Below are 14,207 nucleotides of genomic sequence, written 5' to 3' on the forward strand. Positions count from 1 at the left end.
GTCTGTACCAATTAGTCAATCACATCTGCATATACTGTAAAGGACATTTATTCTTTCTAGATAAAGTGTTTGAGTTTTAAATTACAGTACAAGCAACTGAAACATTATAATTTAGTATAAAACTTGTGTTGTGGTACTGTATCTTAAACAAGCTTTTAAGTGTGTCAAACACTTACAAATCGCAAAAATACTGTATCTGCTTATTGATGCAGTTGAATTACACTAGTGGTAAAAGAAAGCCAGAGTAAAGTAAAAAAATCAATGTTCTGTATAGTACCTTTCAACATAACATCAAGGAAGTCTCTTGTGTTTTTTAAATGCTTTGATTTTTGTTTTTATTAAGGAGACCTTCATATGATAGAAAAGAGCACTACATTTAGATTCTGTATTTATCTTGTGTTTTTAAAATACAGTATGCAGCTCTTCAGTCTTTTTAAATATCGAGTGGTTAGTCTTTTAAATTACAAAATGTTAGCTGATTTGGGAGTGACTAATTAAAACTAATTAATATGAGAACACAGACACAGATTTTATAATGCAAAATCATCTTCGAATCAAGCAGATAATTAAAAAGTTTCTTCTCACTCAATGTTTTAAAGCCCCAAAATCAATAAATTTTTCCATAAGAAATCGCTTAATTAACTATGATTTCTGAAATAATAATAAGTAGATTGTAACACTTTTTCTTGTCCCTAAATAGCAAAAACATGATGAGGAACCAGATTTCAATACTCTGTCCCAGAGTTTATTTGCGTTCTCCAGGCTTGGTGCTGTTAATCCTTGTAGAAGACAAGTGTGACAATAAGCTCAGTGTTGGAATTCAAATCCTCTTAGGAAAAGCTTTGTTGGTAAACTTGCCTTATGTAAATTATAAACCCCATTAGCTTTGAAAAATAGTCAGCTGCATTGAGATTAATTACTGGGTGAGTACTTGATTTAATAGGGTTGTTTTGATGCTTCTGGGAAAATAAACAACAAAGTTAATGCCCATCATTGCTCTGGCAGCTTTGAAATTTCCCATTCCTAAAAGGTGAATGGTGGATGGCTTTGTGAACAGATCTGTCTCTTTTCAGTAAAGATACTCATACATTTAACTATGAATTATTGTATGAGCTATGAGCTCGGATGTGGTGATCAGGTCTGGTCCCTCACAGCTTACAGTATGTCCTGGGTTTCATTTCTCACTGAGGTACATTTGCATGTTCTTCCTTTTTTCACATCGGTTTCTCCTCTACGGTCTTATCCCATCTTTCAAAGAAACACTAGTTACTGTACGTTTTTCTGTGTCTCTAGATATTCTGTGTGTGAAATCCTCCAATGAACAGGAATCCCACCTAGGGTGTAGTGCCTTTGCCCATGCTTTCAGGATAGACTATGATTTGCCTCAACCTTCACCAGAAATACAATGTTTTCTGATAGTGATGAATGTATTGAGCCTGATGTACAGTAAGCGCTGACTTATATTCAGTCCATAGTAATTTTATTTTGACCTTAGTGACCTTAGTCCCAGAGAGCAATACTCTATGAAACTGCAGAAGATGCAGCTAGTGCGATTAAGATTTACTAAAGTTACACTCCTGTAAATTGTGAAGGTTAATGGATAACTCATAATATTCAGAGAAAATAAAATTATTTCTCTTCTGAAAATGCCAGGTGTGTAATGAATCATTCATCTTATACTTTTTTTGCTTGTTAGAACAGAAAATGCTTTAATCCAATTGTTGATTGCAAGGAATCAGTAAACACAAGCAATAGGATGTAAATAATGAATTATAAAGCAGCCATTTAATGTCAAATAACTTCTAATTAAACTCGGTTAATTGTAAACTGCCTCTTCTCAGAGTAAGAGTGAACATTTTAAGTTTCCCAGTATAAATTTGTTAAGTGGACCATGATGTATTTAATTTAACTAATTCGTTTGGCTTTTTTCCTATCTCTGTTTCCTCAATTCCAATGCAAAACTTGCATTTTCCTTTGTCATGAAAACTTAGCTCACAGCAGAAACAAGAGAGGTCTTCCTTTGAGCTTGGCAAACCTGACAGTCTTGACACACACAGTAGCACACTACACATTTTACCTACAATAAAAATAGAAAACATAACACAGCAAGTTGAAAGGGTATTTACACTCCAAAGAAAGTGCAGTCAACTGTTTTACTTAGCAACATATCTTGAGCAGTCTACTTCAAGTGGTTTAGTTCTTTTTATTGAGACAGACTTATGTGAAATGTGGAGTCATTAGATGACTGTCGACCAGGTTCCCCCCTCTTTGTCAATCAAAAACCTTAATTATTATATCCAATTTTGTGTTCAGTAGTAAATAAAAAAATACCTGTTATCTCCTCCATAATCCATATTTTCCATAATATATTTTTAACGCAGCTATTGTGTTTCCAGTGGTAACATATATAAAATCCCTGAAGAAAATACAACTTGGCTTGCACTCTCCTTAATAATATCACTGTTGCATAAGTCATAAATAAGAAACTGGTTATGTATTACAGATTAAATGAAGTGACATTATATTATTATAAGTGTGAGTCATATGAAACCCCAAATGACAAGGTTAATAAAAAAGAGCCTTTTTTGTCTGAAACACATTGTATCAAATCACTTTGATGCTTAATGGAAGACAATTTTATACATTGCAGTGATACTGACTGTTGTGTTGTTCATGCCTACAAGTGGCGCTGTAGAAGAGTTGCAATGTGAGGTGTAACTCTCTTAATACCAGAATGCCTTTGAATGAGATTCCGGGTTACATTGTTGTTGAGTAATATTTTGATGAAATTCTTAATCTAATTCTTTTCTAGTCTTGCAAGCTAATCTGAAAAGTGTTCCAGCAGCACAATGCAAGACAGTTCTATGGCACAACAAAGAGAAAGTTGAGGTCTTTCTGCTCCCAGATTTTCTCCAAACGTGAGCTCAACACAGTGGATGTTCTTGTTCACATATGGAACCAGTCCCACAATGAAATCTAGAGGGGACATCAATCGCAGCTGGTCAGATTTCACCACTGGCTGCAGCAGCACAAAAAGAGTGGTACACCACGCATAGGATTCTATCCAGACTACCTCATTTATTTGAAATTTGCTTCAATGATTAATGCACACTGGGGTCAAACACTAGCTTTATAATGTTTTAATTTTGTCATGCCTCATACATATCACAGTTCTCAGCTCCGTATTTAGGTTTACTTTATATTGTGATTTTTTTTTAATAGCTATGTTTAATATACTCAATTAAATCAATTGGACCTGAGAGTTGTACTGTATTTCGTTTTCGATAAAGTGTATTTCATAACAGTAACAGAATTTTAGACTGCAGTAGATGAATAAATAAGAAACACTTTTATAAATCAAGCATTAGATTCTGAAGCTTTTCTATGCTGTTTCCAGTTTAATCTGATGGTGAAGTGAAAATCAGTTCTATTCTGGTTGAAAGAATCAATATTCTTAGTCATTTTTCCCTAAACTTTATTGAGGTTTTGGGATTTTAACATAGGCTACTACAGGCAAATTCTCTCTCACTGACTAATTTCCTGGTCAATTTATATTACATAGGTGCAGTAAATCTAAATAAAAAACTGATGAAATTTTAACTGTCTAGGGTTACATAACACTTGGATTGCTATAAATCCAAACAAATCAAGCTCCTTGCTTTGCAGGCTGCCTTTCTCCCTGTCTATCTTTCAGTGAGCAGTAAAAGGAAGAGATTAGCTAAAGCTGATTGGGCTAATGTGTAAGATTCACCAAATCTGCCAGCCATAGGCTTAATCTGTCATTACACCAACCCAATCATCTGCAAGTCCCTGACATGTGGAATAAGCTTCCTTTGCTGGAAAAACTGCCAGGCCCACACACAGTGCACAGCAGAAAGGGGCAAGAGGGTTTGAAGGAGTTCCGAAGATTGGAGCGGCAAGGCTTTGAGGGTGTTCATGATAATATATGGACCAAATCCATCATTTAGCAAATACACTATATACTTGAAAAAACCTGGAAAGGCATTGTGCATTCTTTCCACCAGTGTACTTCATACAAGTCAATTTAATTAAAGACTACAACTTGCTCAGTCATGATTGTTATCAATGAATAATCGGCAACAGCACATCTTCTATGTACTGAACAGTATGAACAAACATCGTACCAATCATAGTCCATATACCATGAAAGCTTTCCCTTTTTAATCATAAACTTGTTACCCTTAAAGGGGAAATTTCATCCCCAGCATTCGCATGTCTCAGTGTTAAATCTCAAACAGAAGGAAAAGCCCAGGGAACTGTTCCAGTCAAATAGTCTTCCCTGTCTTTAGTGTGTACTACAGAGAACTCGAGGACAGCAGTTAAATTAGCCTCACTGTGCCCACCAACGTTTACAGAGAAGTAGATTAACCTGTTTGCCAAAGGGAACTCATTTGTCAACAGCCAATTCAGAAGCTGAATGTGGAAAACGGCAGTGGAATGCCAGTTTTATTGATTGCAGGCAGCGGTCTGAATGATTGAGGCTCTAAAGGGAGACTGATAGTATTTACACTTTGTCAAACAGCTGAATTATAATTCTTGTTTAGTCTGAGATTAAAGGAGTATATTTTGAGAATGGTGAAGATGGGGCAAAAATTTGTTTTACTTTGCGGTATGAATAAAATTCTATTTTTTCATGGTCTTCTTTTCTAATTTTGAGAGGGATGCCAGAAGGTATAATTATACCATTCACCCACTGAGCACAAGTAAGTTCTGCAAGGGAATTTGCTGGGCTTTTATTTGATGTTTATTCTTGCCTCTTATTGATTGGACTCACATTTTCGGGAATAATGTCAGGAAACCATAAAAGAATCTAGAAATGCAGGCCCCTCTATTCTACCTTTTTTTCCTGTATTTTACAGGATCTTATTTTCTAAATGTTGTTTTGGGATTTATAATTCTGTATTACTTTGTGCTTCAGTACTCCGTGAATTTTCTACATCTTACTTTTAAATGTTGTGCTTTGGTTTTTTAAGTTTCACTGTCAATTAGGCCATTGTGATCTTTTTAACTTTGATAGTTAATCAACTGCAGTCCTAAAATCAAGATGTTAAAGATCTAATTTTTATTCTTATTATTTCATTGATTTTCTGCTCCACTGTGGCTTGCTGTTAAGAATCTGAGCATGTGACCATAAAGCAAGGAATAATGAATACTTTCACCAGCTTGGTTCAATTAAAATAAAATATCAAAAATTGACACTGACATTCCAAAATAAAGAAGACCAGCTTCATCAGTTTTGCAAGGTGCTCTCCTTTACTTGACATTGGTCTCTCCATGTCTTCATGAATGAGAGAGATGAGAGTTTCAGGTTAGGTCTAATCCAAAAAGAAACAGTGCCCAGGTTCTCTAGTGCCCTCTGCATCCAAAGCTCTGACTGCAGTCTGCTTTTCAACCATCTGATCCTCTTCAAACAATGTCTGCCATCCTCGGGAGCTGTCTGTTTCGCACCCGCCATCCTTCTGCAGAACACTCAAAAGGGGGGATTTTGTTTTTCAGTCATGCTGCTAAAGCTGGCTTTGATGTGCGCTTAGCCATTTGAGCCCTCATCTCCGGTGGGGTGTAGGGGGGTGGCGCCTTCTAATCGCAGTGGCGCTCCACCACTTCAAAGCGCCAGCCTGTTCTCCTCCTCTCTCTGTGTCTCTGCGTGCTGACACTGGGCCCGTTAGAGAAGGGCTGATCTGACAGGGCTGAATCTCTTCATCCTTCAGAGGCAGTAACTGTGATCCAGCTCCTGTCAAGATACTGTACACTTCCCATTAGTCCTCTGTTCAAAATGTCTTTTTTTTCTTCTACATAATCTCCCTTCACTTTGACAATATCCATACATTTTAAATAGTTTTACTTTCTTCATTTCTAGCATGCCTTGGATTTCTATATTAATGGAAAGTGAAATTCAATATATTTTTTTTCTTTTCACCTCCAATTTTTTAATGTAATGCCCAGCTCATACTGAGAGCAGTGGTGTATTTCCAATAGTGCAATAGCTCTCCTAGCTGCTCCCTCTGTGCTCGGTAAAGATGTACATTCTCTTTTAATGACAATTATAATGGTGGGAACATTGTGGCCTACATCTTATAGTATGCATAATTGACATTTTAGAAGGAATCCATTATTCAGTAGCTTCTAAAAGGAAGGTAGTTCCATCTCTTATTAGCAGAGATGTACAAAGATTAGCAGATTAATTGTGAGTGGGACTCTGTTAAATTAAAGTCTTGAGGTGTCTTTTTTGTATTTTATAATTTGTTGATCTTCCCTTTTGCTTTTATTACAATTAACATACATTTGTTTTCCGTTGTTTTTGATTGATATGTATTTCATTATTCATCACATTCAAAGAGAAGGCATTTCAAGTCAGGAACAAACAGACAATGAGAAGGGGTTAGTATGTGATTTTAATGAATGCAAGCAACATTTGTTTAAAGAAAAACAACATAAATAAGTATAATATATTTCCTGTAGCACACAGGAGTCAATAGAATCAGGAAACATCTTGGCAGTGTGTGAAAGATGTCAGGAACTATGTCTTTCTCTGTACTGTAGAGGTGAGGCCTAGAGGATCAGCAAAACACTAACGATCTTTAATATGCCTATATTTGATCTTCAAATGTATTCTTTCACTCCAATATTATTGCTCAGTTATGTTCATTTTTTATTTTACATATTGATCTCTTTTAATTATTATTACTGCCTACTTTTATCATATATTAAAAAACCTCAATCTGAATTTCAAATTTATTTTATTTAACTCACACCTATAGTATGATACTCTGCTGCTTCTGATGAGCTACTGTACATAGACACATTTCCTATGGAAACACAAGTTCATTTCTTAGTGTTAAACACCATTGCTTCCTCTGGGGAGTTTTTATTGTTGTTGATTGGTTTTCTGTGTTGTTCTGGGTTAAAGAGGCTCAGTTATATTAATTATGCAGAATCCTCCACAAAAGATGCAGTAGTTACTGTTGCTTCACAACTGGGTATTACACCCCAGCTCCTGACTAGACAATTTACAGTTTCCCATTAGTGTTTTTGCAAAGAACCTTCAAAACATTATTGTAGGAAGTAGCTAATGACACCATTACACAGCCAAAATAGCCCTCTGAACTGAGCTTGACAATACACTGGTTGATGTTTGGGGGTATCAAATATCCAGCTCAATCAGAGAACAGGGCCTTTGGAGTCTTGCAGTTTTTCTTCCACCTCTGCTAAATTAATTAACTAGACTAATTATTTATTTTAATTGGATCAGTTTAATGTTCTATCAAGTTCTTAGTCAGAGAGATATGGTATTTAACTGTAGGTCCAGCAGGAAAAGCAGAAAACAGTACACTACTGTAGCCTGTGAGTGAAGGCTGTGAGTGTTACACAGAGGGCAGAGGAAACCCCTGGCTGGCTACCTTGCTAAGAGGGGAAGATGGGTAGATGCCAGACAAATCAGGGATGTAGTTCGTTAATTGGTAGAATAAGATAATTACAGACTAATTAGAATGTTTCTGAATAAGCACGTGTCATCTCTATGGCATTAATACCTCTTGGTACAATGGAGCACACGCATTAGCATTTGTAATTAGGGAAGCAATGCGCAGCATCTTCCAGAAAGAGCAACTGCACAGAAAGAAGAGACAAGGGGGGCATGTGGGTGCTTTGGGGACCTGGAGACTTTCTCTCATGGGACACAGTGAGGGGGAGCTGGAGGGCTTTGTTTAAATATTAAAATATTACTAAACTGTGCTATTATCTGGAATACCCACAGGGAAATTTGTGTAGAGATTCCCACATTGTTTGGCTCAGTTAGGCTTTTTTCTTCCAAAGCTGTTTCATTTTCTCAAGAGGGCAGCTGTGCTTTCAAACCTTTACATGTGCGTGCTGGCCTCCAGGGCATGCTGTTGTCAGTCTGAATTGAAAAAAAAAAGGAAGAAACATTTGAAAAGCAGCCCTCATGTCTCTGTGAAACTGTAAAATTTTCAACAGCCAAAGGGTTATTATCCACCGTCATCTTTATTGCTTTTGTTTTAAACAAGCTTTTTGTTGTTGAAATACAAACTTTATACAGAAATGAAGGAGATAAAAATACAAAGCCACAGTTGAGAAACACTTTATAGTATCTTGCAGTATGAGACACATAAGGGAATTGAACAAGTTTCACTTATATACAGTATAAGCTTTTTCAATGGCAATACAGTTTTTCCTTAACTTCTGCTAGCCATATAGCTTCTTGTGTATCCCATGATAAGAGCTGTGTAAGACCAAGAATAACATAACATGCTAGTCTTAAATTAAAGAATATTTAGTGTCATCAGCAAAATGTATAATTGTAATCCATTATACTGTGAGACAAATCAAGAATAATTGTACTGTAAGTGAACTAGCATGGTTTCCCAGTGAGCTAATTTCTACCAAGGGTATAATTAATATGCATTTACCTGGTTTCTTCATATTTTAATCCTGAACAACACTTGAAATAAAGTGTCCCAAGGAGGAACAGGCACATAGTGGTTTGCTCATGCAAACTACTGACTTGTCAGAAAGATTTACAACTTTTAATCCAGATTTTTAAATATTTTATTACGGAATGATAAATGTTCTCTTACACAGGCCGTGAGCATTTTGCTGGATTAACTTTAAGTGTAAATAGTATTCTAACTGTCCTTGGCGGTCTGATTGGGGTGTTAATTTCTTAGTGTAGAAAGAGTCGATCAAAGACACCAAAAGCTATGAAGAATTACAGACTTGTTTTTTACTCCCAGTAATTCGTGCCTATTGTATGCTTGTGTTTTACAGAGTTTCCTTTCTGTGCACTGATTGAGTAGGGGAAATGAAGTCTCCCACCTCCTCAGTTCTCATCCTGGCTGGTCACTGAATGCAGTAGCTGACAAGGTGGCTACCAGTTATGTCTGCACTGTGTCAACTTACAAGACTTCAGCTAAAGCCCTTCGCTCTCTTCCCCACCTTGACTCTACGGTGCCCTGTTCCTATATCATTTGTAAGAGCAAGCCACAGTCCACACACACCCTTATTGCATACACTCTTTTGAATTGACAATGTGCTGTTCGACTACCTAATACTTAATTTTCATGTCAGTGTCACATTGTACATGCTATTTAACCAGGTCCCCAGGTCCTCACCCCTTTCCAAGGTAGAACTGCACTCCTCCTCTTGCTCTCCAATCACTTTTGAAACACAAATGCAGTTCTTAATACAAATGAGAACTGAGTGGTAGTTTGTTTGCTAGTGAACCAGTAGCTTTAAATTTAATATTTAGTGTGTGCTTTTGACCAAGGTGTTTGTCCTTGAAATATATTTTTTGTTATTCTTTTACAAACTAAATTAGACAGATTAAAAAAAGATTAAATAGTATGTGTTTATGTGTTGTATAAAGTACAAATGTTGGAATGATCACACAAACAAAAGAGGCCTAACCTGAACCAAAAATATCCCTCACATCATTGATCCAAATAGGAAGTCCTGGACTCACAACCACATTCCACTGGTGCTTCCCTACCACCCTTACACCCTATTCTATTCCCAGGAGCATCAGTGACAACCTCCTCATCTTACAAGATGATCCTTCTACTGGAGCCCTCTTTCCTGAGCACCCCATCATCTCAAATGGTCAACCACTTAATCTGCGCACTTTCTTGTTCACAGCTCCCATCCACACCAGACCCTTTCCCCTGCCACAGAATCCGCTGCATTACCTGAAAATACTGTATATATACAGTATCCAACACATTTAAGGCCCCTCTTGACAATTCTGTGTCACCCAGATGACATCATGTACAGTATTTCTACCAACTTCATTTACTACATTTAATTCAGAAAATGCCCAGCCATTTACATTGAGGAGACAGGAAGAAGACTGGCAGACCATTTCAGAGAGCATGTCAGAGCTGTGAGGATCAAAGATCTCTCCAGATCGATAGTTCCCCATTTCACTTCTGAGGGCCGCAATCTTTCTGATCTCTCCGTCTTTGTCCTCACAGAAGGGTTGCTAGACCCCTATGGCAGAAAGACATTCGAAACCAAAATTATCCTTAAACATGGATCACACCCTCCCCCCCCCCTTCTCTCCACAACTGACTCATGTCCTTGTAAATTCTCTCTTCATCTTCTTCATTCATTTGCATCTTTGGCTTTCTGCACCTCTCCTCCTTTTCTCCCTGAGTTTAGACACTCGTTCTCATCTGCTTTATACCCATTTCCTCCCTGCTCCCAGTCCCTTGTTAACTACTCTGTCTTTTATTCTACTTTGCCTTATTTTGCTGGTACTTCCCCTTTCTCTCTCACACCTGAAGAAGACTCCACAGCCAATAAGATGTGTTTCTTTACCTTGCAGCACAGAATAAACCTTTACCCATTCCGATGCAGCTACCTACTCGAATGTAAATAAAATGATAATGTGTTAAGTCTTTGGTGTACTTGTTCTAGCTTTTGGACATGTGCATGAGTCTCAGGTTTATCCTTTAAGACTATAGGAAAAATCACACATCCTTTTTTATATAAATCAACATTCCAATTCAACCCACATTCCCTCAGGTGAACTATTTTCTTGCAGGTGTTTCATATACGGGTGGCTTACCACAGTTAGGCTTCACCTCAGACTGCCCAAACAAAGAATTTCTATATATACAGTAGATGCTTTGGTTTACATAGCACTTTTGAAGATACTACTGCAGTTGGGCTGAATTTGGTACAAAAAAATAAACAAGACACCTTATCGAGCATATAACTTAAGCAATGTCTCACGGATTAACAAAAATCACAATAGTTTTTGTACTGAATGACTCTCATATAAAGCACGTATCTCCACAACAGTACTCTGCTATTCATAAGTTATTTATTTAAAGTGTTAGTGTACTTCCCAAGTTATGAAATAAAGCTTACAGAAAGAACAAAGGTGAAAAAATATAAAATACTGAAATGGAATACTTTATCAGCTGATTTTTGCCATTTAATTATTGACCAAACATTATCTAGTTCAAAATCATATTTTGTCTGACTGAGAGCTATACATACTGTACTACAGTAAAAACAAAGGCATACAGTCCATTCCAAAATGTAATATGCGGGACTATAATCATAAAACACATTGTATGATGAATGGTACTGTATATTAGGTACTACAGTATATTCCACTGAATTTCCAAACTAATTTAAATGTTTGAGAGCTTTTGGCCTAACCCTGCTATTGAAGAATTTAATGCAAGGCCAGTTTTGATACTGATTTGGCTTTAAACCTGGTTCACTAATGGAGCCATAGTCATGCTCAGGGGCATAAAGACAAGTCCACTGGAAAAGCACCAGGAGACATAAACTAAGGAGCTGTTGCAAGGACAATTATGGGGTACAGGGAAGGATTCAAAGTCAGAAACACTGAGAAAGAGATGTTTGGTACCTTTATACTTAGCAGAGTCTACTGCGGGGTTATTTCTTGCACCTCAAACTTTCATTAGAAACATACATTTACTATATGTGAATAAATAATTTGATTTAAAACGTTTCTTAAATTAGCAAAAATATTTCCATTTATAAATATTGAAAGTAGATTAAAAACTGAGTTATTTTAAACTAAACAGAACACCAACAGGTCTACAAGTTCCAAATTTTATATTTAAATCAAATGTACCTTTGAAATAATGCATGTTACATGATTTATTTGAACATGTAAATACTAATTTGAAAATCAAGTCAAGAGAATAACTTATGCCTTAAACAGTGTCTGATTCGTTCCAAGAGCTGGACATAATTCAATGCACAGTTGCTGGAAGTGTTCAGACAGACCGGCAGGTTTAAGCACCCGATAACTAGTGACGAAGTGACTGAGGAAGCATGTCTCAGAAGAGCCTGTTCTCATCAGCAACACAGCTGAACCCTCCCCCACTCCAGTACATGATGAGAACAGGCCAGGGTGAAGACACATAAATGATGTCTTTAATCCTTTCTTGATGGCCTTAAGCACTCAACCTTAGCATTTTAATTATGAGAAAACACCCCCATTCTATCTGCTACAAATTTCAGCATTCTTCGTGCTTGCTTCTTGAGATGGACATTTAGGGTTTAATCTGATCTCACCTGTTGCCAAGCTACTAATTTCACAAAGTAACCCTGTATCGTGTGCTACTTATTAAAGCAGATCACCATTATGTTGTAGATCAATATTCAGCATATCCTGTACAGTATGTAGAATTTAATTACACATGGATGCATGGATGACATTAAAAGCCACACAAATTCTAATTCTAAAGCCACTTACAGTAGCTCCAGTTAAGCACATACGAAGACAAAATGAACAGTCATAATTATTCCTAAATTCATAAGGACAAATTTAAATTATTTAAGCTGCATTGTATAATGCCTATGTAACTGGACCAAACCTTTGGACTAAATAATCTATGTTGTTAGTAAATGTTCATTTGTGCATATCTACAAAACTGTTATGACTAATTTAAAAGTTTTTGTTTGTTATTTATGAAAGTCTGAAAGTAGAACTTCACAGCTAAATGTATTTTTATTCTGCACAGAAATAAAAGGATGCTGGGACTTTAACTGTTTCTAAACACTTTTGTGCACGCAGTTGCATTGTTAATTATTTTGCTTAATTTTAACTCAAAACCAAGAAAAGGCTAAAATAAAAATGTGGTTAAGGAGATTCACTGTATATAAAAATACTCAAAGTGAAAGTAATATTAATATAATTCAAATTACCAATACTAATTATTGTCCTATAGCTAATGGTTTGGACATATAGAATTTGAATTCTGTCCCAAGGGCATTAGCTGCTTTGCTTCATTTTTGGTAACAGCAAAATGTTTTCCATGTGTGTTTTATATTTATTCTTTTAGAATTATGATGTATTTGCTAGATCCCATTCTGCATTGAATCTAATAAATATTTATTGCAAAGCTATAATGAACAAGGATTGTTTTTTTTCTTGACTCTATTTGAAACAGACATTCAGACTTGAACTTGTTGACAGTTCATATACAGTATCATACACTATTTTTAAGTTACTTTAAGTATGATAAATGTGGAGAAAGTCACAGTTTATAAATATCTAGGCATCTGATTAGATAATGCTTTTACTTTTAAAATTCATATCAATAACTGGCAAAACTGTCAAGTTTATATTTGGTTTTCTGTATGATGACAAATCATTTTGCACTCATTTTAACTCTTTGATTTTTATTCATTTCTAAGCCATCTCACAATTTAAGAAATGTTGTGCCATCCAAAAAATATTAGGACAGTGAAATTTAAATTGAGATTTGCAGTATAAACTATAATAATAATAATCATTAAATAAAATCAATCTGGTTCTACATTTAATTAAACAAAATGATGTATCAATGTACCTCTTCATCTGGAAGGAGAAAAGGTATTGGGATAATTTTCTGATTAGTACTTTTTCTTGACCAGGTGTTTGCTGTTAGGTAATTAGTTTGTTGAGTGATTAAGCAACAGCTTTGGTTCGAGTGTTTGGAATGTGTTGTTTAACTCCTACTGTAGGTTAATTAAAAAAAGGCCATTTTTGAAATTTTTAATTTTTGTAATATGTTCATGGCCTTAACCAAAAATAAAATGCATATTTTATAAATTCATTATATTTAATTATCTACGTTTATCTAATGATCATATGCAAATTGTTTGGTTAAAAAGCAAAAATAACTGTTTCAACTTAATGAAATAACTGTTTTCCTTGTCATTTTGGAGGGCATTATAGTATTAAATTAAATCTCTTGTTATGCCCCTGACAAGGACTGGAACAACAGGCAGAGTAATTTTGTACTTACAGTATGCAAGCAATAATATGTGTATTATATCACTTTGAATGGTTATTTGTTCTGAACTGACTTATTTTGTTAAATAAAGCATTATTGTGACTATTAATATTATTATGCTGTTGGACTAAATGCTGATATTACAGTAACTGATCATGATTAAATTGAAAAGAAGATGAAAGTGAACTTTCCAGATGGTTTATTCTTGTGTCTTGGCGCTACAGAGGGAAATTGTGGTGTAGGGATGAGTGAATTTAAAACTAGGCTATATGGTATCTCCAATTCCAGGATAAGGCTAACTTTGTATTCCTGAGCAATTGAGCTTTATGTATGAGCCTTAAAGAAGAACTTGCCTTGCAGGTTTCAAATGTCTGGTTTTCACTTTGAGATCGCAAGGGTGAAGTAGAC

At 35.8% G+C, this 14,207-nt stretch overlaps 1 protein-coding gene across 1 annotated transcript in view; it reads left to right on the plus strand.

Moving 5' to 3' along the window:
• tsnare1 (T-SNARE Domain Containing 1) overlaps positions 1 to 12,925 on the plus strand; it is a 188,743-nt gene extending 175,818 nt beyond the window's left edge. The window contains exon 11 of the mRNA XM_088928592.1: positions 8,803 to 12,925. The gene's annotated coding sequence lies outside the window, so the exon portion shown is untranslated. The remainder of the gene's footprint in view (positions 1 to 8,802) is intronic.
• Positions 12,926 to 14,207: the final 1,282 nt, after the last annotated feature.

The sequence above is a fragment of the Atractosteus spatula genome, chromosome 12 (genome assembly GCF_055471065.1).
Source record: "Atractosteus spatula isolate fAtrSpa1 chromosome 12, fAtrSpa1.hap1, whole genome shotgun sequence".
Taxonomy (NCBI): domain Eukaryota; kingdom Metazoa; phylum Chordata; class Actinopteri; order Semionotiformes; family Lepisosteidae; genus Atractosteus; species Atractosteus spatula.